This window comes from Gracilinanus agilis, chromosome 1, assembly GCF_016433145.1.
Source record: "Gracilinanus agilis isolate LMUSP501 chromosome 1, AgileGrace, whole genome shotgun sequence".
Taxonomy (NCBI): domain Eukaryota; kingdom Metazoa; phylum Chordata; class Mammalia; order Didelphimorphia; family Didelphidae; genus Gracilinanus; species Gracilinanus agilis.
The window spans coordinates 796,095,291-796,119,097 of NC_058130.1; the positions used below are offsets into that span (position 1 = coordinate 796,095,291).

A 23,807-nucleotide genomic window follows, 5' to 3' on the forward strand; every position below is an offset into this window, starting at 1 on the left:
TGTCGGGATTAGAGTGCTGGAAGGACGGCCTCCTTCCCTTCTTAGCTGTGTGGCCCTGGCCAAGTCTCGGCCCCTTCGTGTCTCTGTTTCCTAATCTGTAAAATGGGGATAAAATAGAACCCACATCCCAAGATGGCTGCGAGGACCAGATGACCAGAATGATGAAGTCCTGAGCACAAGCCTGGCCCTCATAGCGGGAGGCAGACGCGCCATTGTTTGGTTGTTGGAGTCGCCTGACCCTCTGGGCCCCGTTTGGAGATTTCTTGGCAAAGATACTGGAGTGATTTGCCAATTCCTTTTCCAATGTTAATGGAAACTTGTTGTTGTCGTTGTCCTCGTCTTTATTATTTTTTTCCAAATTGCTTTTTGAGAATGATGGTACCGGGTCACAGTTCTACCAATAATATATTAAAGCATTTTTTTCCTACAAATACTCTAGCATTTGTCATTTTTCTTTTTCTCACATGATGCATGTGAAGGGGGTTCTTCCCAGTCATTTTAATGTGCAGTTCTATCTTTTTTGCTGATTTAGAGCATTTGTATATGACTCAATAACTTGGATTTCTTCCTCTGAAGATCACCTGTTTATATACTTTGATCATTTATTCACTGGAGAATGCTCTTATTCTTATAAATGTAACATTGTGCCCTGAATATCTTAAAAATAAGTCCTTGATTTAAAAAAAACTCATTCTCTGTCTTAGTAATAAACAAAGGTCAAAGGCTAGGCAAAATGAGGTTCAGTGACTTACCCAGAGTCACACAACTAGGAGGTATCTGAGGCCACCGGCCAGATTTGAACTTGGGTCCTCCCAACTGCAGGCCTGGTGCTCTATGCACTGTGCTACCTCACTACCCTGAAATAAATCCTTGATCAGAGAAACTGACCTCATGTGTAGTTAATGAACTTCATGTTTCTCTTCTAATTTTAGCTACATTAATTTTGTTGTGCAAATTCTTTTAACTTTGTGCAATCAAAATTGTCTGTTTCACCTCCTATCAATCTCTCTTTCCCTTTCCATAGACCTAATGGACAAGTTTTCCCATGATCCTCTAATTCGTTATGATAACACTTGTCATGTCTACATCATGTACTCATCTAGAGTGCATCTTGGGACTTGGCTATGAAGGACTCTCACGTGGTTAGAAAATAGCAAAGATGCTTTCAAAAAAAGTAGTAAGAGGGGGCAGCTGGGTAGCTCAGTGGATTGAGAATCAGGCCTAGAGACGGTCTCTAGGGAGGTCCTAGGTTCAAATCCGGCCTCAGCCACTTCCCAGCTATGTGACCCTGGGCAAGTCACTTGACCCTCATTGCCCACCCTTACCACTCTTCCACCTATGAGCCAATACACAGAAGTTAAGGGTTTTTTTTTAAAAAAAGTAGGAAGTTATGTATGAAGTACTGCAAAGTGGAGTGCATAGAATTAGAGAAACAACTTATACAGTAACAACAAATTGTATTGTTAATAAACCTCAAAAGACCTAGAAGCTGGTCAACAAAATGGCCAACCAAAATTTCAAAGGACTAATCAGGAAACATGCTATCCACCTCTATATAGAACACTGATCAACTAGGTGCTTTTCTTGCTTGCTTGCTTGCTTTCTCTCTCTCCTCTCCCTTCCTTCCTCCCTCCCTCCCTTTCTTCCTTCTTTCTTTCCTTCCTCCCTCTCTCCCTTCCTTCTTTCCTTCCTCCTTTCCTTTCTCCCTCCTTGTCTTCCCCCTTCCTTCTTCCCCCATCCTTCCCTTCTTTCCTCCATTTCCTCCTCCCTCCCTCACCATCCCTCTCTTCTTTCCTTTCTTCCCTCTCTCCCTTCTTTCTTTCCTTCCTTCCTTCCTTCCTTCCTTCCTTCCTTCCTTCCTTCCTTCCTTCCTTCCTTCCTTCTCATTTCTTTGTTTTTTGGACCTGTCGTATGAAGAAATGTGTGTGTGCATACATATATTTGTAATGAGTTGTTTTTCTTGCCTTCTTAATATGTGAGGAGAAGGAGAGAGGAAGAAAATATGGAAATAAAATTAACACAAAATTGAATTTAAGGAAATGAAATATTTGTTGATAGACCAACTAACTTTGCTAGTTGATAATAGTAAATTAAGTATGAAGTAAATAACAACTAAGAGAATCCAGACAAGGAGTAGCTTCAAGGAAAATCAGCTCTGATATCACAGGAGAGAAATAAATATGTATTGAAGAGGAGATTAATTTATCAACTGAAAGTCCAACTTCAGAAATGAGCAGGTCTAAGGAGCCTAGCTGAATGTTCTGTGTTTCAGATTCTTATATGCTATGGTGAGTGGGAAAGGAAGTATAGTGATAGAAGAGAAAGGAATCAAGGATGAGAGGAACAAACACATCAGTTATCTTGGCCAAATGTTTTCTGTGCACTGTTTGTTCTTAGTCTTCCTATGGGTACTGTATGCATGGGTGGGAGATGGCACCATAGGTTAGTGAAGAGAAGGCTGTATAGATATTGTCATTACTATTCCATCTTAATAGATGCCCTTTTTAACCAATTGCAAGTACCAAAAGCCCATTAAAGATGGGCACATTGGGAATGGAACAAGAGATTTAGTGTTAGGAATATGGACTTTAAGACTACCAATGAACCCAAGGAAATTGCCTCTTATGAACCAAGGATAGGACTTACCTCTTGGGCATTGAATGCATAAACCTATCAGTATGAATAAGAGGAGATATACACACAAAGGATATCATTTTTTAGGGATTTATTCAGGATGTATTTGCACTCCCTGTGCTTTTTCAGGAATCAGTTGGAAGAAACCGTTATCCAGGAATCTCTTTCACTGTGCCATTTTGGTTTTTAACATAATTGGAAAGTGTATTTTCTTTATATGTGAGACCAAATTTTTAAGGAAAATGTTTCCACCCTTGCCTTGGATGTTTTACTATACTAACATCTGTTATATTACTATATCCTTTTTCAAGATGGGCCTCAAAGGAACAGTGTGGCTGTTTCATTCCTAGAAAACCATGAAGTTTACATGAAACATACCATGTGTAATGACATGTGGTGATTTTTTAAAATTTTAGCTTTGGGAAGATTGAGACTTCTTCACTTTGGGGGCTTGAGTCCAAACAGTTAGTCTTATATCATTATGGATGGCAAATTGATAGGATAATAATTGCCTGGTGGCCTTGAAACTTTGAGAAATTATGAACCAGTAAAGTCCATTTTGACTGTTGGTTGTAATTCTCCAGATTACTTGTTTGCCAATGCAACATGGAAACTAAGCATTGCTCTCCCCATATGACTGGTACATAGTTCCTTTTCTTGTATTCTTGCTTCTCATTCCTCAATCTTTATTTGTTCTAGAGAACTTACAAAATATCCCCATTTTACTAGCTTTGGTAACATTTTCCTCTGCTCTAGATGTCAGAGAAGTCTCCTATTGGTACCAAGCAGAAAATGCCAACTACACCATGCCAACAAGAAATCTCTGGAGGACTCCAGCGAAAGGAATTCTAAGAGTTCTAAGCCACTTCTTTGATACACATGCTCTCTAAGCTCGAGCCCAATTTCCCCTGGACAGATATTTGGGGAAAATATTTATATACATTTTAGGTTATAGGAGAAAGGGCTGGGTCTGAAGTCAGGAAGATAGGGTTCAAATCTGATTCCAGATACTTACTACCTGTGTGACCCTGGGCAGGTCACTTAACCTCTGTCTGTCACAGTTTCCTTAACTGTAAAATAGAGACAATAATCAACCTTGCCTTCAAATGCAAACTGGCATGAATAATTCCTTAATGAATTTTAAAAGATCATTGGGCCTACATTTAGGTCACTGGATGAAAGCAGATGATCTGTAAAGCAGATACTCTGAAACTGGCTGAGCAGAGGAAGTCATACCCTGGTGGAGCTATGAAGAGCACCCCAAAGTCCTGGAAGTTCAGTTGTGTAAGGTGGGGTGGAAGCCAGTGGTGAAGGTATCCTTCATAGGAAGTGACATTGAGTAGGGGAGATTGAAGAATGTCTCCTATTTGCCCCTTGTTCAAGGGGTGATACTGAGGACATCAAACATTCTTTTTTTAGAAATTCATTTAATTAATTAATTTTGAATATTTTCCCATGGTTCCATGATTCATTTTCTTTCCCTTTCCCTCAAAACCCCCTTCCCCATAGCCAATGTTCAATTTCACTGGGTTTCACATGTGTTATTGATCCAGACCTATTTCCACATTATTGATAATTGCACTAGGGTGACCGTTTAGTCTACATCCCCAATCATATTCCCATTGACCCATGTGGTCAATCCTAGGACATCAAACATTCCGAAATCTGGAGTTCTCACATTTCTCTCCCCGCACTGGTGGCAGTATTCACAGAATCTGTAGCAACGTTCTCAAAAAGGCAGAAGTCATTTCCCTCTCGGGGGATTGAGCCTATCTCTGGGAGCAGGACTGGACAAAGTCACAGAGAGAAAGACGCATATAATAATTTAGGTTCAAATATCACTAGAACTGGCAAATATAGTGATGGCAGATTAACGTGAATTATTCTTCTTATTCTTCCCAGAACTGGAAGTGTCAGGCTATACTCCAGAGAGAATCCTACCTCTGGAATCTTGTTTATTCTTGATCTGTCCCTGGGTATTCCTTTCTGGCTTCAGGAGGATCACATAACATTTGGGAATAAAAATGCAGCCCAGCAACCCTGCACTGGAGGCCAAGATGGAGAAGATCTCCACAGTCACCATGGCCTTTCCTTTGCTACTCTGGTAGGTGGGCAGAAAAGTGGCCCAGACGCTGCAGAACACCAGCATGCTGAAGGTGATGAGCTTCGCTTCATTAAAGGTGTCAGGCAGGTTCCTGGCCAGAAAAGCCACAGTAAAGCTCCCCAGGGCCAGAAGGGCCATGTAGCCCAGGACACAGTAAAAGGCAATGGCAGAACCTTCATTACATCTCATGATGATGTGGCCATATTCAGAGTGAGTGTCAGCCTCTGGAAAGGGGGGAGAGGTGCCCAGCCAGGTGCCACAGAGAATCACCTGAATCCCTGAGCAGATGAAGACAACATAATTGGACACTCGAGGATGCAGGAATGTGTGAATCCTGCTCCCTGGTCTAACACCCCTAAAAGCCAGAACCACGATCATGGTTTTGGCCAAAATGGAGGAAACAGCCACCGTGAAGACAACAGCAAACACTGTTTGTTGGAGGAGACAAGTGACAGGGGTAGGACGGCCTATGAAGAGCAGAGAGCAGAGGAAGCAGAAGATGAGGGAGATGAGGAGAGTGTAGCTGAGAGTCCTGTTATTGGCTTTGACTATGGGGGTGTCTCGGAATTTCACGAAGACCCCCAGAACCAGAGCTGTGAGCACAGAGAAGGAAACAGCCACAAGGGCCAGAGCCATCCCCGACGGGTCTTTCACAGTCAGGAACGTCCTAACCTTGGGGAGGCAGCCGTCTCTCTGCTTGTTCGGATATTCCTCTTCTGGACACGCCATACAGTGCTCTGAATCTGCAGGAGCAAACAAAGGTGAATCTTCCGCAGGCACAGTGAAAGGAGAAACTCGGGAGAGGTATAGTCATTCCTTCTGTCGCTGGAGGACACACAATCCTTTCCCTCTTTTTGAACAATAGTGTCCCTGAGGGGTGACAAGGCACTCAGGTCTAGGCCCATTCTGCTCATGTCTTTTTCTATTGGTTGGGCTTAGATCACAAATTCCCTGTATTCCTTTTACTTAAAGGAATATTTTCCCCTTTTAATCTATTCTCTTCATGCAATAAATTTAGAAACTCGAGGCATTTTGTATAAAATGCAAAGATCACTTCAGTCTGTAGGGTGCAAAAGAACTCAAGTGATAGATTTCTTACATTCATCTTTCCTCACTTTTCCCACCACCCAATGTATCCCCTCCCACAATGAATTCATAGACATTTTACATGTTTTTGGCAGATGCCTATAGTGTATATGTTCATGTTGTCTCCTTTGTTGGAAAAGAAATTTCCTGAGAGCAGGAGTTATTTCTTTTTTGGTTTTATATCCCCACCATTCATCACCAAAATTCTCACATATTAAATGGTTGTTGATTGAGCGATTGCTGATTTATTGAATAGCGAGTCAATTTCATCTTTTATTCTATAAGGGACCTTCTTGTTAATCCTTGGGAAGTCAATAACTTTCCATGATATACTCACCAGCAAATTACATAACCTTTTTTTTTTAAACCCTTGCCTTCCATCTTGGAGTCAATACTGTGTATTGGCTCCAAGGCAGAAGAGTGGTAAGGGTAGGCAATGGGGGTCAAGTGACTTGCCCAGGGTCACACAGCTGGGAAGTGTCTGAGGTCAGATTTGAACCCAGGACCTCCCGTCTCTAGGCCTGGCTCTCTATCCACTGAGCTACCCAGCTGCCCCCTTACATAACCTTTTAATGATCAGATAGCTTAAAGCCAAATTATCATTTGATCATTGATTGAATTGTTTTTCACTTTCCATGGAAGAAGAGATTGACCATGTTTCACCCTTCGAATCCTTATCTTTAAGATCTTGTTGATGTTTACACACTTCCAAAACCCTCTGGCACCCTAGACCCATTCTCGTTGTCAAAAGGCTCTTTCCTCAACATCCCCCTTCCTCCTCCTTTCGTCTCTTTCCCATTTCTATGACATTCTATAACTTGAATCTTTAAGGTCCAAACAACCACATAAATTGCTTTTGTGACACGAGGTGAAAATTCAGACAGACTAAACTGCTGGTGATGAAGCACAAATTCCTATAGAATCCATGTAATTTTACTATATAGCAGTGGTTCCCAAACTTTTTTGGCCTACCACCCCCTTTCCAGAAAAAAAAAATATTACTTAGCATCCCCTGGAAATTATGAAACTATTTATTGAACTCAGAATAGAATGTAATACAAAAAAAAGTGTGGCCATCACTGCCTCCCTGGATCACTGTAACACCCACTAGGGGGTGGTGGCGCCCACTTTGGGAATCACTGCTATATAGTATAAATAAGTAAGTGGCCACATGACTGGGGCATATGTGCTGGAATCAAGAATGTCTGAGTTCAAATCCCTCTTCAGAAAATTACTACCTCTGTGATTATGGACAAGTCACTTCACATTCTTCTGTATTTGTTTTGATATCAATGAGACGGACACAATGCTAGTATCTCCATCACATGGTTGTTGTGCGGTTCAAACAAAACAGCTTATATAAAGTACAGAACTGAAACATTATATAAATGGTGGCTAATACTATACTTTTTCTTTGTATTATTATCATCATCCCTAAATTAAGAAAGTGCACACATTGCAGGAAGAGATCCATGTGTTCCCATATCAAGGAAACAGAACAAATTAGGGCATGGCAACAACTTTGTACACATTTCTAGGAACTTCTCCTAGAACCAGCCCTTTTCTCTACTTTCCTCTTTCCCGCTTTCTTGGCTTCACAGTCTAAGGCAAGGTTCCAATGAAATGCCATTGGATGAGTCATGGGAACATCCAGTTTTCTCCAAAGATATAATGGTGCCCCAACTCTACAAGAACTGAGATCCAAGTGAATATTTACCCCTCCTAACTATGCTCCTTTCATTAATCTCCTGAGTTTTTATTCATTTTCTTGTTGTACTCCAAATGCAGAGTGGAGTAGTTTATAGAGAGCCATTGCAAAGCCAAGAAGACCTGGGTTCAAGTCTTGCCTCTGATACATACGATGTTCTAATCCCATGGAAGTCAGTCAATCCCTCAATGCTCTAGGAAACTCTAAAAGACAATAAGGTTCAGATAAGCTGCTGACCTTGTGATATTGGAAATTTGGGGGTCCTTTAACTAATTTTGAGGTCTCTGATCTAAACTTCCTGTGGAAGTTTAGGGGTCTTTCAAACTACATTTCCCATGATTCCTGGCTTAGGTAATCACATAGACAGGAAGTGTAATAATGTAGAGAAAAGGATAAAGACTGAGGACAGAATGGGCACTTCCTCTTTTCCAGCTGAAGTAGCATAGTGGCAGAGGTAATGGTAATGGCTCTTTTAAAATGACTCAGCATGGCATGTGGCTTCATTTTTCTAATTTCTACCAATAAATCCTTTAAAACCATAATTTTTAAATCTATCCTTTTATATCCATTTTATTTCTTACAACCTGCAATAGTAGAGGTAGTCCCTAATCTTGGAGGTTCCTTTAGCAGTCATAGGTCCAGTGCCAGCCTCTAGCCAGATCTCTACCTCCTTTTATGTTTGGGCCCCCAAATAAAAAAGGCCAATTGGTTTTACTCTTCTCTAAAAAGTCTGGCTCCTCTGTGTCATTCTATGGTTCAAACTTGATAAGTGCGCTGAACTACAAAGGAGAGAGGAAGAATATCGGACTCTTGGGAGATACACATATGAGTCTTTGGACAGCCCATGAGGAAGCTTGCAGAGTCAGTGTCATTGCTCTGAGTTTTATGGGTGCCATAAAGCATGTGGAAAATATGATTTCTGAAGACTCTGCTGTGTGTGCTTCAGTGCTAGTTCAATTGTGAGTAGATGTTCTTGTGGAATCCTACCCACAAATTGGAGCAAAGGGTGAAATCTATGAATCATTTTCAACTACACACAGAAGAACCCCAAACTCCCTCTCTCACCCACATCCTCTAGCAGAATTACACATCACACTGAAACTCCCACCTGCTGAACTTATTCTCCATTTTTATCATCAAATTTCCTGATTTGCCCACTTTCAAATCTCCTTCCATCCTCCAACTTTCTCAGACCCTGAAAGGCTCAGATGCATCTGCTGACTGACCGATGTGGCTTTTCCTCCCATTGCTGAAGAGCACAGTTCAACAATGGCTGCCCACCTTCTGGGACCCCAGGAGATCCCTCCACTGGCCCCAAGTTCTTCTTCAGTGACTCCTGATGCGGCTTTAACAAGGGACCCTGAGCAGCAGCCTCTCCTCCGCCCTCACTTGATGACCGTTTCATCTCTCCCTGCCGGGCAGTGTGTCCTCGCTTGCCTCTTGCACACTGATTATTCTTTTAATGGCCTCTTTGATTATGTGATAACAGTGTGTTCCTGCCCACCAGGCGCTTCTCCATCGCTTTTGGATTGTTTCGATCTTGTGCTTTGGCAACTGTTGTGCTCCACATCTCTGACACAGAATGAGAGGGTCCTAAGCTTGGATTTTAAAAGAAGAGCCTTCATTTGTGGAAAAAGGCTGGGGCCAGAAGGAAGACAACTTCTCAGGCCCATTAGGGGCCGCCGTCCCCTCTGCTGCATCCCAGACATGCACAACTAGTGAAACACAGGATCTTCACACATTTTGTATGCAACGTGTTAAGCCAAACTCTTTTGAGTAACGTGTACGCCTCTACTCGAAAGTCTGGAATATTCCAGAGCTGGTCACAAGGGCGGAGCTCGGCCACCAGCGGGTGCCTCTGAAGGGCTTCCCCCATGCTAAGGGATCCCTCTGCCGTTTAGCCGTGTGGCACGGATGCCCACCCAGTGGGGATGGAGACAGATTTCATTATTCCGCCAGCTCTAAAGCAGGGCCAGTGCGTTTCCTGGTTCAGTAACCCTTCCCGAAGCCTCTTCCGGCGTTCAGATTCGCTTCTCTGGGTGAAGAAGTCCAGAAGTTCTGAAGCCTCACTCTGTGAATTCTTAGATCCATAGACCTAGAGGGAGAGCGAGCATCCTTTTCTCCTGCCCCAGTGGAAAACTCGGCTTGGTCACCTTCCGTTTTGCAGTGGATCACGCGTGCCGCTAGCTATGACAGGGAGTGGAGAGGAAACCAGAGAGAGGCAGGAAGAAAGAGCGAGAGAAAGGAGGGCAGGAAGAGAGAGACAGAAATGGGTGGCTGCAGAGACAGACCTACAAAGGGAGGCAGAGGCACAGACCGAGAGGGAGGAGGGAAAAGGAAAGAAAGAACTCTCCCATGGCGGAGTGCCTGCCAGCTTGGGTCACTTCTTTTAGGTCAGAAAGAATGCGAGGAATATTTAATGACACTTCTCTCCTTTCCTTATTTCCGTAGCCATCTTGGGCCTGACTTGATGCTTCCTTCATTTAACCCTCAAAGATCATAACACGTGGTCCTTGTAGCGCAAATCGACTCTTCCGGAGACTCTTGGATTCTCAGATCACAGTCCCAGGTGTTGGACCACTGCAGGAGTCGCACTAACAGAGCAGAGCGAAGGGAGGAAGCAGCTGGTGTGGGTGGCTCCCCTCTATCTGACCATGAAATCAGTTGGTTCTAGGGGCCTTTTCCGAAGGATTCAAGAATAAAATCTATGCTAAAGTCCCCGGATCTTGTTCCTCTACACCAGGGGTCGGCAACATATGGTTCTCCAGCCATATCTGGCTCCACCTCCCAACCAGCCAGTCCGGGCAGAGCCCCAGGATGTGCCCCAGGGGGCCCTTCAGCCCCGCCCCATATTCCAGCGCCTTCCGCCTCCATCCTCCTCCTTCCCCAGGCGGTTATGGCTCTCATGGCCAAAAAGGTTGCCGACCGTTGCTCTACGCCCTCACAGACCCAGGCCGCCTTGCTTCACACACACCTTGATTTCTAGACTGACTGGAACACTCTGTCCTCCGATCTACACCTGCCAGCTGGTTTAGTTCTTGTTCAGGCATTTTCAGTCATGTAAACCTCTTTGTGGCCCCATTTGGGGATTTCTTAGCCGACACTGGAGGGGTTGCCCATTTCCTTCTCCAGCTCCATTTTCAGAGGACGAAATGGAGGCCAACAGGATTCGCTGACGTGCCCACATCTCCCCAGGACAGATTCACAGTCAGGACGAGTCTTCCTAGCTCCCAGCCCTGCACTCTCTGCACACACCCCCTGCACGTCTCCGGTGGAATCTGGCTGCCTTACACGCTGGGGACCCCTCGGTTGGGACAGCAAGGAGAAGCCTCCTCAAAGACTAGCCTAGAGCACTTCTCCAGGGATGCTGGGCTGCTCCTCCTCGCTCGCCTGGTCTGGGGGGTGGGGGGCAGCCGTGCTCCTGGGGGGGGGGCGTGCAGATGACTGCAGGAGAATAACCGAGAGGCTGCCAGTACTAGGGGCTCCCCACAGAAACTCACCTGTTTTCCTGGAAATCTCCCCTTCGGAGCACGGGGCGCAGGCAAAGCAGCAGGTGGCTCGTCCCTCCAGAGGGATCTTCCTGCACCCAGGAGCACAGCTGTCACTGCACACTCCGCAGGGCACCTAAGGCGGTCACAGGAGAGGGGGATGCACCTCCTTAACAAATGTGCTACTAGATTGGGGGCAGGAAAAAGCGAATTCATTTTCTATTCAAATCCTCCTCTAACAGCCACTCCAGACCACTGTGGGCAGTGTAGATAGAAGTCTGCGCTTGGGGTCAGGAAGACCTGAATTCAAATCCAGCATCACATTAGGTTTGTGGCCCTGAACAAGTTACTTAACTTCTCTCTGCCTCAGTTAATGAATGCGTAAAATGGGATTAATAATAATCCCTACTTCATAGTGTTGTATGAGGATAAAAGGAGATAATTTTTTAAAGCATCTGGTACACATTATATACTTAATGAATTCCTCTCATCCTTTCTTTTTACAAATATTTAAGGGGGAAGTGATTCTTGTTAAGGGGTAGTTTTACTTGAGAGAAACACTCAATTGTCACGCCTGGAGAGAGACCGATCCCATAGATAAGGGACTAAAAGGACTTTTTTTTTTTTTTTTTCAGAAAGACTAATTCAGCAAGCTCTTTTCTTGCCAAGAGATTTTAACATCCTCAGAGAGGTGAATGGTACCAATGTTATTCCAGAGCTGAGAAGATAGCTATGGCAGCTGGTGTTTGCTGGTGACTGCTCAGGAGCTTTCAATGTTGTTGAAGTATTTAAATGTGTATTAATACTGTTTATTTTCCTTCCAGATAATTAGGTAGCCAGTGACACTGATGAACTCTTAAATCCGGGGTAGTGGTAGTATGAATGAAGAAGCAGCAGGAAGGGGAGAGAGCGAAGCAAGCACCTCCTCTTCCTTGTTGCATGAACTTTTCAGAAAAGGAAAGAATATAATGAGAGAGAAAATTCAGCATTAGAGAGAAGGTAGATTAAAGAAGGATAAAGTGTAAACAAAATAAATTTTAACTAAAGATGTACAAAAATATTTCTGGCTGTTTTTGAAGTGGCAAGGAACGGGAAACAGATGGTTTCTATAAACCGAAGAATGACATGGAATATATGTGCATATATATGCGGGTGTATATGTGCATAATAAAATATTATTATGTTTTAAGAAATGATGAAAGGATCCAGAGAAAGAACTGTGGGAGCAGAAACACAGAAGGAAAACAACTGCTTGATCACATGGTTCAATGGGGGATATGATTGGGGATGCAAACTCTACCCTACTGCAAATATCAATAATATGGAAATAGGTCTTTAGCAATGACACATGTAAAACCCAGTGGAATGGTGCATAGGCTACGGGAAGAGGGGAGGGAAAGAACATGAATCATGTAACCATAGAAAATGTTTCTCAATCAATTTTAAAAAAGAAATGATGAAAGGCAATGTTTCAGAGAAACCAGGGAAGATATTTATGAACTGATGCCAAATGAAGTGAAAATAACCAGGTGAACTGAATCTACAAAAACAATGGTATAGTAAAAACAAACAACTTTGAACAAATTAGAAACTCTAATCATTGCCATAACTAAGCACAAAACCAGAGGATTCATGATACATGTTACTCATTTTCTGATTAAAAGACAAAAGACACGGAATGTAAAATGAGAGATAGTGGTTTTTGGACAGAGTCAATGTAGAAGTTTGTTTAGCTATTCATGGGTCTTTTCTCATTCTCAGTTTGGAAAGGGAAAAACTGGAGTGGGATGGAAAGAAGGTTAGTTTTTGCTGACTGAAAAATATACATACATACATTGCCTTTGTCAGTCTCCATGAGCACTAGTTTCCTTATGTGTAAAATGGAGAGTGGAAGAATAGATGGCCTGTGAGGTCTCATCATTATCTAGATCTATAATCTTATTTTTAGAGTAATTAGGTGTCTTCTGTTAAAAATATATACAATATCCAATAAACTAAATGAAGCCTGAATCATTCCCATGATTAGAAATGTAAAGTTAACATTAAAAAATTCTCTGACCTGTGAGTATCCCCAACCCCACACGATGGCATCTGCACAAATGGTGAAATCTTGACCAAGTGGACCTTTGGGGACAAATTGCCCCACTTTCACCAAAGCTTCAGGCTCATCAGTAAAAAACACATAGTTCATAATGGCATACTGAGCCTCAAAGCTTCTGTCCTCGTCCACAAACACCTGATCACCAGCGTTGTTCTTAAATTGGGTTTTCTTCAGGGAGGAGTGCAGCTGAATGGGAAGAGAAATCCTCATTACCAGGTGATGCCTGATAGAAGAAGTCCTTGAATGAGAGATCACATACCTGTTTTGTAGACTTTCGGAGTTTTAGATTCTTATTTGGAGGCACGACAAAGTCTTATTTTTCTCCTGGGGCATCTGGGGTTCTTCTGGGACCCACAGTATCTACAGCACCTCCTTTGAATGCTTAACTCATCATCCGTCACCCCTTTCTCTAATGTATTGCCAAAATCTGTTAAATTTCCCTTTGTAGCATCCCTCAAATATGCCTCTCTCCTCTCCTGTGATAATACAACCTCATTACCCTACTTCTGGGCTACTATAATAGTTTATGGCGGGTCTGTCTGCCACAATCCTCTCCTCTTTCTAGTCCATCTTCCATTCAGCCACCAAAGTCACTTTTCTAAAGCGCAGTGACCACGTTGCTTCCACTTTGATAAACTCTAGTGCCTCCCCGTCACGTCCAGGACGGAATACAAACCCTCTTGGGAGATGTTCAGAGCATGTCATGCAGCAGCCCTCCTTCTCCCCTCTCAGTCTTCTCAGACTGCGCCGCTCCTCCCCATCACCTCTCTTGCCCTGGCCTCCTGGCTACCAAATGAGCGAGATGCTCTTCTCTTGGACCCAGCAAACTCCTCTTGCTGTACCCCCATGTCCATTTCTGGTCATCCTTCTAGTCCCATCTGTCATTCTCCCTTCTAAAAGAATCTCTTCTCAAACCATCTTAAGTGCAGGACTCTTCTGTTTGCTGCTTCCTATTTATCCTGCTGATTTTTTTCATGTGTGTTTTCTTCCTGCCTCCCTCATTAGATGGTTGGATCGTGGAGGGGAGGCCGTCCTTGTAGATACACCCCATGCACAGTACAGTGCTGAGTCTACTGAACAGATATGTGTTGGCTGATTAATTCTATACAATCATCCCCTAAAGAGGGCTTCCCTTACTGTGCTCAAAGCCTGAAGGAGAGGTCCATCCTGTCTGTGCTTGGTGGCCATGTGGGCATTCTTCTGAAAAGGAAATGATGATCCTTGTGGCCCGGGATGCACACCTAGTCAAGGCAGTCCCTGGGGCTTAGAGGGATGGCCGAGGCATGGCCATTTCAGGAGATGGATAGAATGTATAGAACCAGGTTAATAGCCCCCTTCAAGGAACTGGCAGTAAGAGTCAAGGGGAAACCCAAACTAGACTGATTATGAAGTGATTTTTCTTAAATCTGCCCAAGATTTCTATGGAACTGATGGCCTTCAATTACTTTCTTTTTGATCCATACAGAAAATAATTGTCAGTAAAAATATTTAACATTTTATCATCCAATTTCTGCTTGAGTCAATCAACAAAGCAACCATCATTTCTGAAACACCTACAAAGTGCAAAAAAGTATGCCAAGTGCTATGCAAAAAGGCCATCAATAAGATAGATTCCACTACCCATCTTTTGGACAGCTACAGTCAAATGCATGTCTGTGCTCACACACACATACACACACCCATTGGCACCTTTCACTCTCTCCTCCTGTGCCTCCCCTCTTGAGAAAAATACAATATAGTTAATTCTTCTTCCAAATGAAAGTCTTTCAAATTCTTCAATAAACCTAAAATGTCCCACTCTTTTATCTTAAATATAAAATGAACTTTATTGAATCAACTAGAAAATTGAAAGAAAAACCACAAAAACTCATCTTTGGACTCATTTACAATCAAAATAACCTTTTTTTCTTCCACTGGTCCTCCAACCATGTCAAGAACTGACTATCTTACTGATGAAGATCCCATTTATAATAAAGAATTTGAAGTCAGTATACAGCTGTCCTCCCTTCTTCCAATAAATTCCTTTTCTCTCTTGGGATCTATCATCATCTTCAGATATAAATTACTTTGTTGGAGTATACTACCCTTTGCAATAGTGCTATTCCAAACACAATACAATGTTCAAAGATAGAAAAAATAAAAAGGAAACCAATCATTATAACTCATCAAGACACTGAAAAAGTCCAAAAATACATGCCATGTACATTTGGGTCACTTCCAGCTCTACAAAGGAATGAGATGGAGGTGTTTTCTCACATCTTTTCCTCTGAGCCATGCTTTGGCTCTTTTCTTTTTTTTCTTTTGTTCTTTAAAATTTCAGAGCCTTCACTTCTTTGTGACTTATTTTTTACCTTTATGTTATTGTAGTCATTATGCATATTATTTTCTAGGCTCAGTTTATTTCATTCTGCATCAGTTCATCTAGATCTTCCTGTACATCTCTATCTTTGTCATACTCATCATTTCTTGAAGCATGAGAATATTCTGTTATATTTACATGTCACAATTTCTTTAGCCACCCCTCTGTCAATTGGCATCTATTTTGTTTCCTTTTATTTTTTGTTTTTTAACTTTTTTATTAATAAATTTTATTTCCCAGTATCTGTGTGTCTCCCTATCCTCCTGGCATCATACAAGGTATCATCTGGCAAACAGATACGGATATATAGATTATGTCTTTTGTATTTCTATTTTCAGTTCATTCTCTGGAGGTGAACATTTACATGTTATTCTTCCAATATTAAACCTGTAGATTTATGTAATGTTCTATTGATTCCATTTATTTCATACTTTATTATTGCATGTGGTTATTACCATGTTGGTTTTTTTATTAATCTGTTCTCATTTCTTACAGCTCAATAGCATTCCATCTCAATCATATACCAATTTGTTTAGCCATTCTCCAATGGATGGCCATCCCCTCCATTTCCAGTCCTTTGCCACCAGAGGGAGCTGCTATCTTCTCCAGCTCATTTTACATATGAGGAAACTGAGGCAGGCAGCATTAAGTGACTTATCCAGATTACCCAGTTTGTAAGTATCTGAGGCCAGATTTGAACTCAGGAAGATTAATCTTCCTGATTCCAGACCCTACACTCTATCCAGTATGCCAACTACTGTACTATATTTTAAAAGGGAATAGAATCATAGAAACAGCCATAGAAATAGCTAACATATGGAAAAAGGAAAGTGTCCAGATGAGAAAGAAACAGAAACCTAAAGGAAAATTAATTTCTCTAGTTCATTAACAACGGGGATGAGGGCTCAGAGTTAATAGATTGATGAATGAAAAACTGTGCATTACTAATAATTTATGAGGAAGTATCATAATATGGCCTTGGTTGCCTTAGAGTTAATAAAAATTAATGTAAAAATATTTACTATCAGACAGGTGATGAGGACTACTAGTTGTCTTGGTTGTCAACCAATGTTAGGTATTTTATAGCCTAACCCAGAGATGGGCAAATTTTTTAAAAAGGGGGCCAAAGGAAAGTAAATGCTCATCTGTCAGTCTGTTTCTAAAGCTTTAGAAAGAGTTTCTAACTCTTTTGAAGTTTCATTTTACTATATCCTACTCATTGTATTAGTCAGATTAGGAATGATGTCGTGCAGCCAGATAGACATTTCAGGGGGCCACAGTTTGCCCATCACTGGCCTAACCAGTAATAATTAAACTAATGATGAATAGTTTTCAGCAACTAAAACTGCCACAAAATGGAATATGATGCCTTTAGGGGTGGTAGGTTGCCCCATGCCTAGAAATACACTAGCAAGTTGTTGCAAAGGGGGTTACTATCCAGATCCATGAATGACTACTAGATAATTACCTGAGGTCCTTTCCAATTCCAAGACTGAAAAACAACAGCAATGATGTTCATATTGCAAACTGACAAATATTTGAAATTAGCAATTCAGTCTTTAAGGATCATATAATCAGAGAACTTGAGGGTTAGAAAGGACTTCATTATCCATCTTGCCCTACTGATAGCCAAAATACATTTTCATTACACCATAGCTATAAATTGGCCATTCATTCAATATTACCTTCCATGGGTGAAAAACGAAATATTCCCCATTTTCCTTTAATCTTTTCTCTGATTTTTCCATAAATATTTCATGGAGAGCCCAAGCCACAGCATAGACAGCATTGTAGATGGTGTAACTCATGCCAGACATGGTCATGTCAAAAGAGCACAGAGGCAAAGTCTCCAAGGAAGCATTTGGTGAACAGATTTCTTGTTCTGAGTTTTCTGTTTCATCTCGGCACTTAAAAGCTGAAAGCCAAAATCCCCTAAGTAAAATGTCCTCTGGGTATTTAGAAGGTGTAACTGCCATAAGAAAACTCTTGAATCCAGGGATTTCACTTGTCAAATGTGAAAATGTGAGAGCCCCATGGAAAGTATAACCATAAAGATAGGCAGGTCTCACCGAAATGTCCCAGTGAGATGTGGCAATCCAGACCTTCCTTGTTAGGAATCCAGGATTTTGTGAGAATCTCAGAATCATTAATGAATCTGTGTCACCATGGACGACAATCACTATGGTTGATGATGTGAAGATCCTGGGCATAAAAGTATTATGGGATTCCATATGTATTCTCTCACTGACAGGGATCTTCTCTGTGAAGGACACACAAATACTATTCTTTACCATTTCCTCTCTCACTTTCCAGAGGAACTCCTCACCTCGCATATCATCTGAGACAATCAGACCTATCCAGTTCCATTCAAAATATACCATTAAATGGACAACACCTTGATGGAGAGAAGAGTCTTTGGGGGCCATCTGGTAGATGGAAGGAAACTGAACCTTGTCACTAAAAGTAGAATCAAATGGACCGTAGCTAATCTATGAGAAAGAAACATAGGTGAGTTTGATTCATGGTGATGTTGAGAGAATTGAAGCAAAATGCAAATTCATAAAAGGACATTTTTGATAGAAAAATATTCAGCTTTCAGTGCACTGCTTCTTATAAGTGGCATTTTACTCTCTGAAAGTCTCTATATTTATCCCTCTCTGAGCTCTCAAAAAGACAATGATTTAGTGATGATAGAATTCTGAGATTCTGCTTTGACCTCTACTCCAGCCATTATATATTCTCTATTCTTTCTAAAAGAACCAAGATATATTCTTATTTCTTTGTCTTCTCATCAGCCCACAGCAAAATTTCAGGTTAAACTTGTTATATATTATTGTGAGTAGGGCAATAGTTTTCTTTTTTAACAAAAGGAAAACACAAGAATGATATTTTGCATGTTTTTGATTTTGAACAAAATATAATTCACCTATACATGTTCTTACTGGATTTAAATGTATTTCAATCGAGAAAACCTAATTGTTTTCTCATGAAACTGGATTATGGATTTCTGGTTGTATGAAAATAAGACTCTGAGAATGAGAAGTTAGCTTAGTAGAATCGAAAGCAACTAATACCCCAAAGGAATTCCTTTGTATTCCAGCTGTAAGAAAGTTTAGTAGTCAGCCAGTCTAAGATTGAGGGTCACAAATGAATTTTACTACATGTAAAGAAAGCCCATTCTGCTTCATGTATAATGGATAACATTTATGAATGTTAGGAAACAAAATTCTCCCTTTCATCTAACCTAAATTTCCTTTGAAATTTGAAATATTTTCTTTTTTACTTTGATCTCCAAGTAATTTCAAGGTTAATACCATCACAATTCTTTCTTAGTTGTACCTTCAGCCCCCCACCCCCTCCCAGCCAAATGCTGAATGTGGATCTCTGGAGCTACTGGATATAAATTATATTGAGTAAGCCATAAAAATCTTTAAAATAAAGAGGATGGATGTAAATGGGGACAGACTCTCTGTTTTTCCTCTTTTGACATGAATAATTTCATGCTAAAAATGGATTTTCATGTCATTTAAATCAAAGATTCACATGTTCCTTTATCTCTGTTCCAGGAAGCCACCCCTACATCTGTTCTTGGATCTAAAATAATAAAACAATCAGCTCTATGCCTAACCAACAACGAAAAAGTTCAGTGAGCAATAAGGTTGAAACATAGATTAGTCCACATACAAGCCCAGTGCTGATACAAGAATCCTTCTAGTCTTTAAAAGGTGAGCTGCCTTCTAAAGGGAATTTCCTTAAACCACATGTATCAACGTGTTCTCTGAGCCCTTTATTAAATTTACTAAACCATTTGTGAAGAATGTGGGTAATTTACTCTATCACTTGTCCATTCTTAAAAGTATGTATGATGTCCTTAGCATCATAGCCACCTTCACTGTTGCTACCCCAAATCTGCACCTTCTACACCCATGTTCATCCTCAGACCTCCTTTTTTTTAACCCTTGTACTTCGGTGTATTGGCTCCTAGGTGGAAGAGTGGTCAGGGTGGGCCATGGGGGTCAAGTGACTTGCCCAGGGTCACACAGCTGGGAAGTGTCTGAGGCCGGATTTGAACCCAGGACCTCCCGTCTCTAGGCCTGACTCTCACTCCACTGAGCTACCCAGCTGCCCCCCTCAGACCTCCTTTTTAATGAACACTTCTCACAATAAATTCAGGACAAGCATTAATGAACTAAATGAATTTGAAAAGCGAAGCCCATACAGTGACATGTAACGAACTGATAAATCACTCAACTGAAAGTGCAGACACATAAATTCTAGTCCTTATTCTTTCACCAGTTAATTGCAGAATGCTTAATCAACACATTTAAAATTATCCCGGCTTCAGAGACCTCATCTATGAAATGGGCGAGTGTATCTAGTTTCTGCTTAGATCCTTTCATGGAGTGGAAGCTGAATGGCTCCGATTCCATGCTTGGCCAACCATCTGAATGATGCTCCAGGAGAGCTTCCTTTTCCCTGATAATTGAGGCAGCTGCATGCTGCAGTGGTTAGAGGGTGAAACGAGTGTGAGGAAGAACGAAGGTCACAGGAACTTATTAACTGCACAATCTTAGACGAGCAATTTAACTTTTCTCAGGCTCCTCATGCTCCGTAAAATGGGGATAATAATTGTATTTGCCTTTAAAGTTTATGGTGAGGATCAAAAGACATATACATGCAACAATACTTTTAAAACCTTAAAGCATTCCACAGATGATGGTTATTGTTATTTTTGTTGTTAATAATGAAGGCGTAGAGTACGATAGTTCAGTATCACTCACCTGTGGAAACTTATAGAGATCAAGCAGGGTGCCCATCTGGACAGACAGAGCTGAGGTGGTTCCTCCCAGGACAGCCACAGCCTTGTCCTGCTCCCTGCACCCGTAGTTAGGGATAGGGTGATCTTGCCCAGACAGCCACCTCAGGGAGCTCTCCAAGGTGCCTTCATCACTGTGGTAGGTATTGAAGAGATGGACTCCCAGGGAAATATTGGGCAACAGATTGGGGTCCCTGTTGATCTCCTCCACAGCAAACACTACAGCCAAAGCCTGCTGGTAATTTTTGTGCAGCCACCTGTATGAGCAAGAGCCACAGAACACTGACAAATGCTATAAAAAGGAAGCTTTTCAGAAGGTGAATTCCCTCACCATATGAGTCAAAATTCAGGACTCGGACAGTTCAACTTATTTCATTTTTTATGAAAAATAGATTCCCCTGTGCCTTATTCCCATACTTTTACCTTCTTGGGATTCCCAAGATGGAGGGGGGGGTGGGAGACGATCAACTTTAAATTCTTACTTGACTCACTCATTCCATAAATAGGTATTGAGATTCCAGCATAACTAAATCTTATAGAGGATCTGAAAAATCCTTTACCCTAGAATCCTATGAAGAGTGGAAAAGAGAATAATACCCGAGTGTCTGTAATATGCAGGGGCAGGAAGCATGTTCAAGGTGAATGGCACTGAGATCAAGGAAACCTGAACAGAGGGAGACTCCATCCCACTGAAGTCTTAGTGACTTAGCTTAAAATTTTACCAGAAGTTGGAAGGACACTTTTTTTTACTCTAAGTCAAAGCACAAATTCTACAGATTAGTCAATACTAATTAAAAGAGAATAATAAGTACATCAAAGCATTAAAACAGTAACCATTCATTAAAATGACTTAATGATTTTGCCTTTTAGCTCTAAAATAGAAACGTAAATACTTCTTGTTCGTAAAAGGAAAGAAAGGGATAAAAAGAAATAAGGGAATCCAGCCAGATTTTTAAAAGTGACAGAAAGTAAGATAGACAGACAAAAGTTTAGAGGAGGAAAGATGGTCCATCATTTCTCTCTCACAACCAGAAGACTGATAACTGCTAACTTGCTTCTCCTCAGCTCTCAGGAAGTCAAATTGTCCAGGAATTTTGGTGTATTTTAGCCTGAATCCTGTTTCCCCAAAGTAGACTTACACAGACTCCTGGGTGAGTTTGAATTGCTACCCAGAGCATTCCTACTGTGTAAATCTGAATGACTGTAAAGGAAATTGATGCAGAATGAAGCACAAAACTAAGGCCCGGCTATCAGCTACTAAAGTTCATTTACCTTGGATGCCTCCAGTTCAGAAAGGCTGACCTAGAGAAACAAAAACAAGCCTTCCCCTATCCCTGGGAGCAAACCAGAAATCTCCAGAGTCCCTGAGAAGTAGCAGCCGTTTCCTAAAGACATTCTGAGTCTCACTCAGTACTTATAACCGCTGTACCCTGGACATACCTCCTTCTTCCCAATGGACTCCCATGTATGGAGTCCTCAGTGTTGAGCTTGTTCTCAGAGTTGGTCTAGTGAGCCCTGCCTGGTTGCCCTGCTCCAGAGCACTCAGACTCCCCAGAACGTGTAACTAGTGCCAAGCAGCGCACGAGATTCTACAGCCCATTTCCCAAGAGTGGGAGGCGGGAGAAGTAGGGCATCTTCACTGAAGGAGAGCCCCTAACTCCCGCCACCACTGATCTCACTCGTTATTAGTCAGACAGAGGAAGAGAGAAAAGACTTTCCTCTGGGTGGAGGCGGCAGACAGTCTCCTGGCCAAAAATCAGTGACTCAACAACGCTAGCTCTGGTCAAGAATGGAAATGGGCTCACACCTCAGGAGCTACTGCAGCGTCCCAGGGTCACTCCCATTCCAGGGAACTTCAGTCTAAGGGCTTCCTTCATTCCGCCGCTGGACTCTAGACATGAGGTCAGAAACGGGGAGGCACAATGATAAAGGAGAGCCAGCTGTCTGATCTGGGCCCTTTAGGGGGGAGCGCGGAGGGGGAAATGGAGGAGAGACGCATTTTCTGTTCAACTTTGAAAATCAATCATACAGGAAGAAAAAAAAGTAAAATCGGTTCTACCTCGGGCAGACTGACAAAAATGACAGAGCACCGGCTATGCCATGCTACGTGCCTGCCCTTCTGCTCCATCGATAAAGAACTTTATTTAATCATAACCTTGAAAACGAGCCCAGGTAGATAGAGACACACTTACTGATAAGGCTTACAAGCCTTGTTAGGAGGACTCTCAAACAGTTCTGCTCCTGTTACCCTGTTCGCTTCAACTGAAAACAAGGATAAAAAGACCCCAATCACCAGGTCCCCATCGTGGGAAACGAGGGGGTTAATCTGGTGGAAGCAGGAGGGCTTGTTTGTCTTTTGTCCAGAATCTGGAAGCTGCAGCAGCAGAGATAGGAGAAAGAATAGCAGCTGAGAAGTAATTTTCTGAACAGAGGGCAACATCTCCCTAAAAACAAGCCCAGCTTCCAAGCCGGGGGAACCCAGGAGCAACGTCAGTGACCTCAGAAAGGCCCCGTCTCTCCGTAGGCGCCCAGGCTCTGGTCTGCCTTCCCCACCTGAGGAAACACAACAGCACATTAGTCGGGCCCATGTCCAAGACAAGAACAACAGTGGGAGGGGAATGGATGGTTTATCATTTCACCAGTAGTTTTTAGAACGTTCTCTGTCTCGCAGGACCCCCACGTCTAGATAGTGACAAGGACTGCTTCTCCGACACCAATCTCCAGAGAGAAGTCTTGGTCCATGGAGAACTTTGGGGATTGGAGTGCCTGGGGCATCTGCAGCTGAGTCTCGACAGCGGAGGGAAAAACAAAAATGAAAATTATGTCTTGGTCTCTTTCTCTTGTTCCCAGCAGATTTTACAGTCCAGAAGTGCCTTTCTTAGAAAGTAATTTCACTGTCCTGGGTTTAGCAATAGCCTTTGTGGTCTAAATCTTGAGAAAATTCCCTGATGTGTGACAAGACTGAAAAAGCCTTCAGTGATGCCCATTTCCTTAGCTTGTAAGACCAATGGCTTTGATGTCCCCTTATTTCCCTTCACTACACTGTAAGCCTATTCTTGTTCTCAGGACTCAGTGTAATTCACTCTGAAGGCCTATTATAGTATTACAGCGCTCACAGATCTCCCCTCTGTCCTTGGAGGACATTATAGCATCTCAGGCTCAAAGATAAGAGGGGCTTACTTAGTTCACTAGGTTTATGAAAGCATTCTCCTCCTCAGTGACTAGCATTAGAGATGCACACACCACCTGAGTAAGGCTATCATGATGAGTTCTGAGGATACATATTTTGTGGTTTTTTTTGTTTTTTTTTTAACATTTATTAATATACATTTTTAACATGGTTACCTGATTCATACTCCTCTTATCCCCTTCACCCCCCCACCCCACACTCCCCCCACCCATGGCCGATGCGCATTTCCACTAGTTTTGTCATGTGTCCTTGATCAAGACCAATTTCCAAATTGTTGGTAGTTGCATTGGTGTGGTAGTTTCGAGTCCACACCCTCAATCA

General features: G+C 42.1%; 1 pseudogene; it reads right to left on the reverse strand.

The window, feature by feature from the left end:
- Window positions 1–4,504: 4,504 nt before the first annotated feature.
- On the reverse strand, window positions 4,505–22,685 carry LOC123230546 (annotated as a pseudogene).
- Window positions 22,686–23,807: the final 1,122 nt, after the last annotated feature.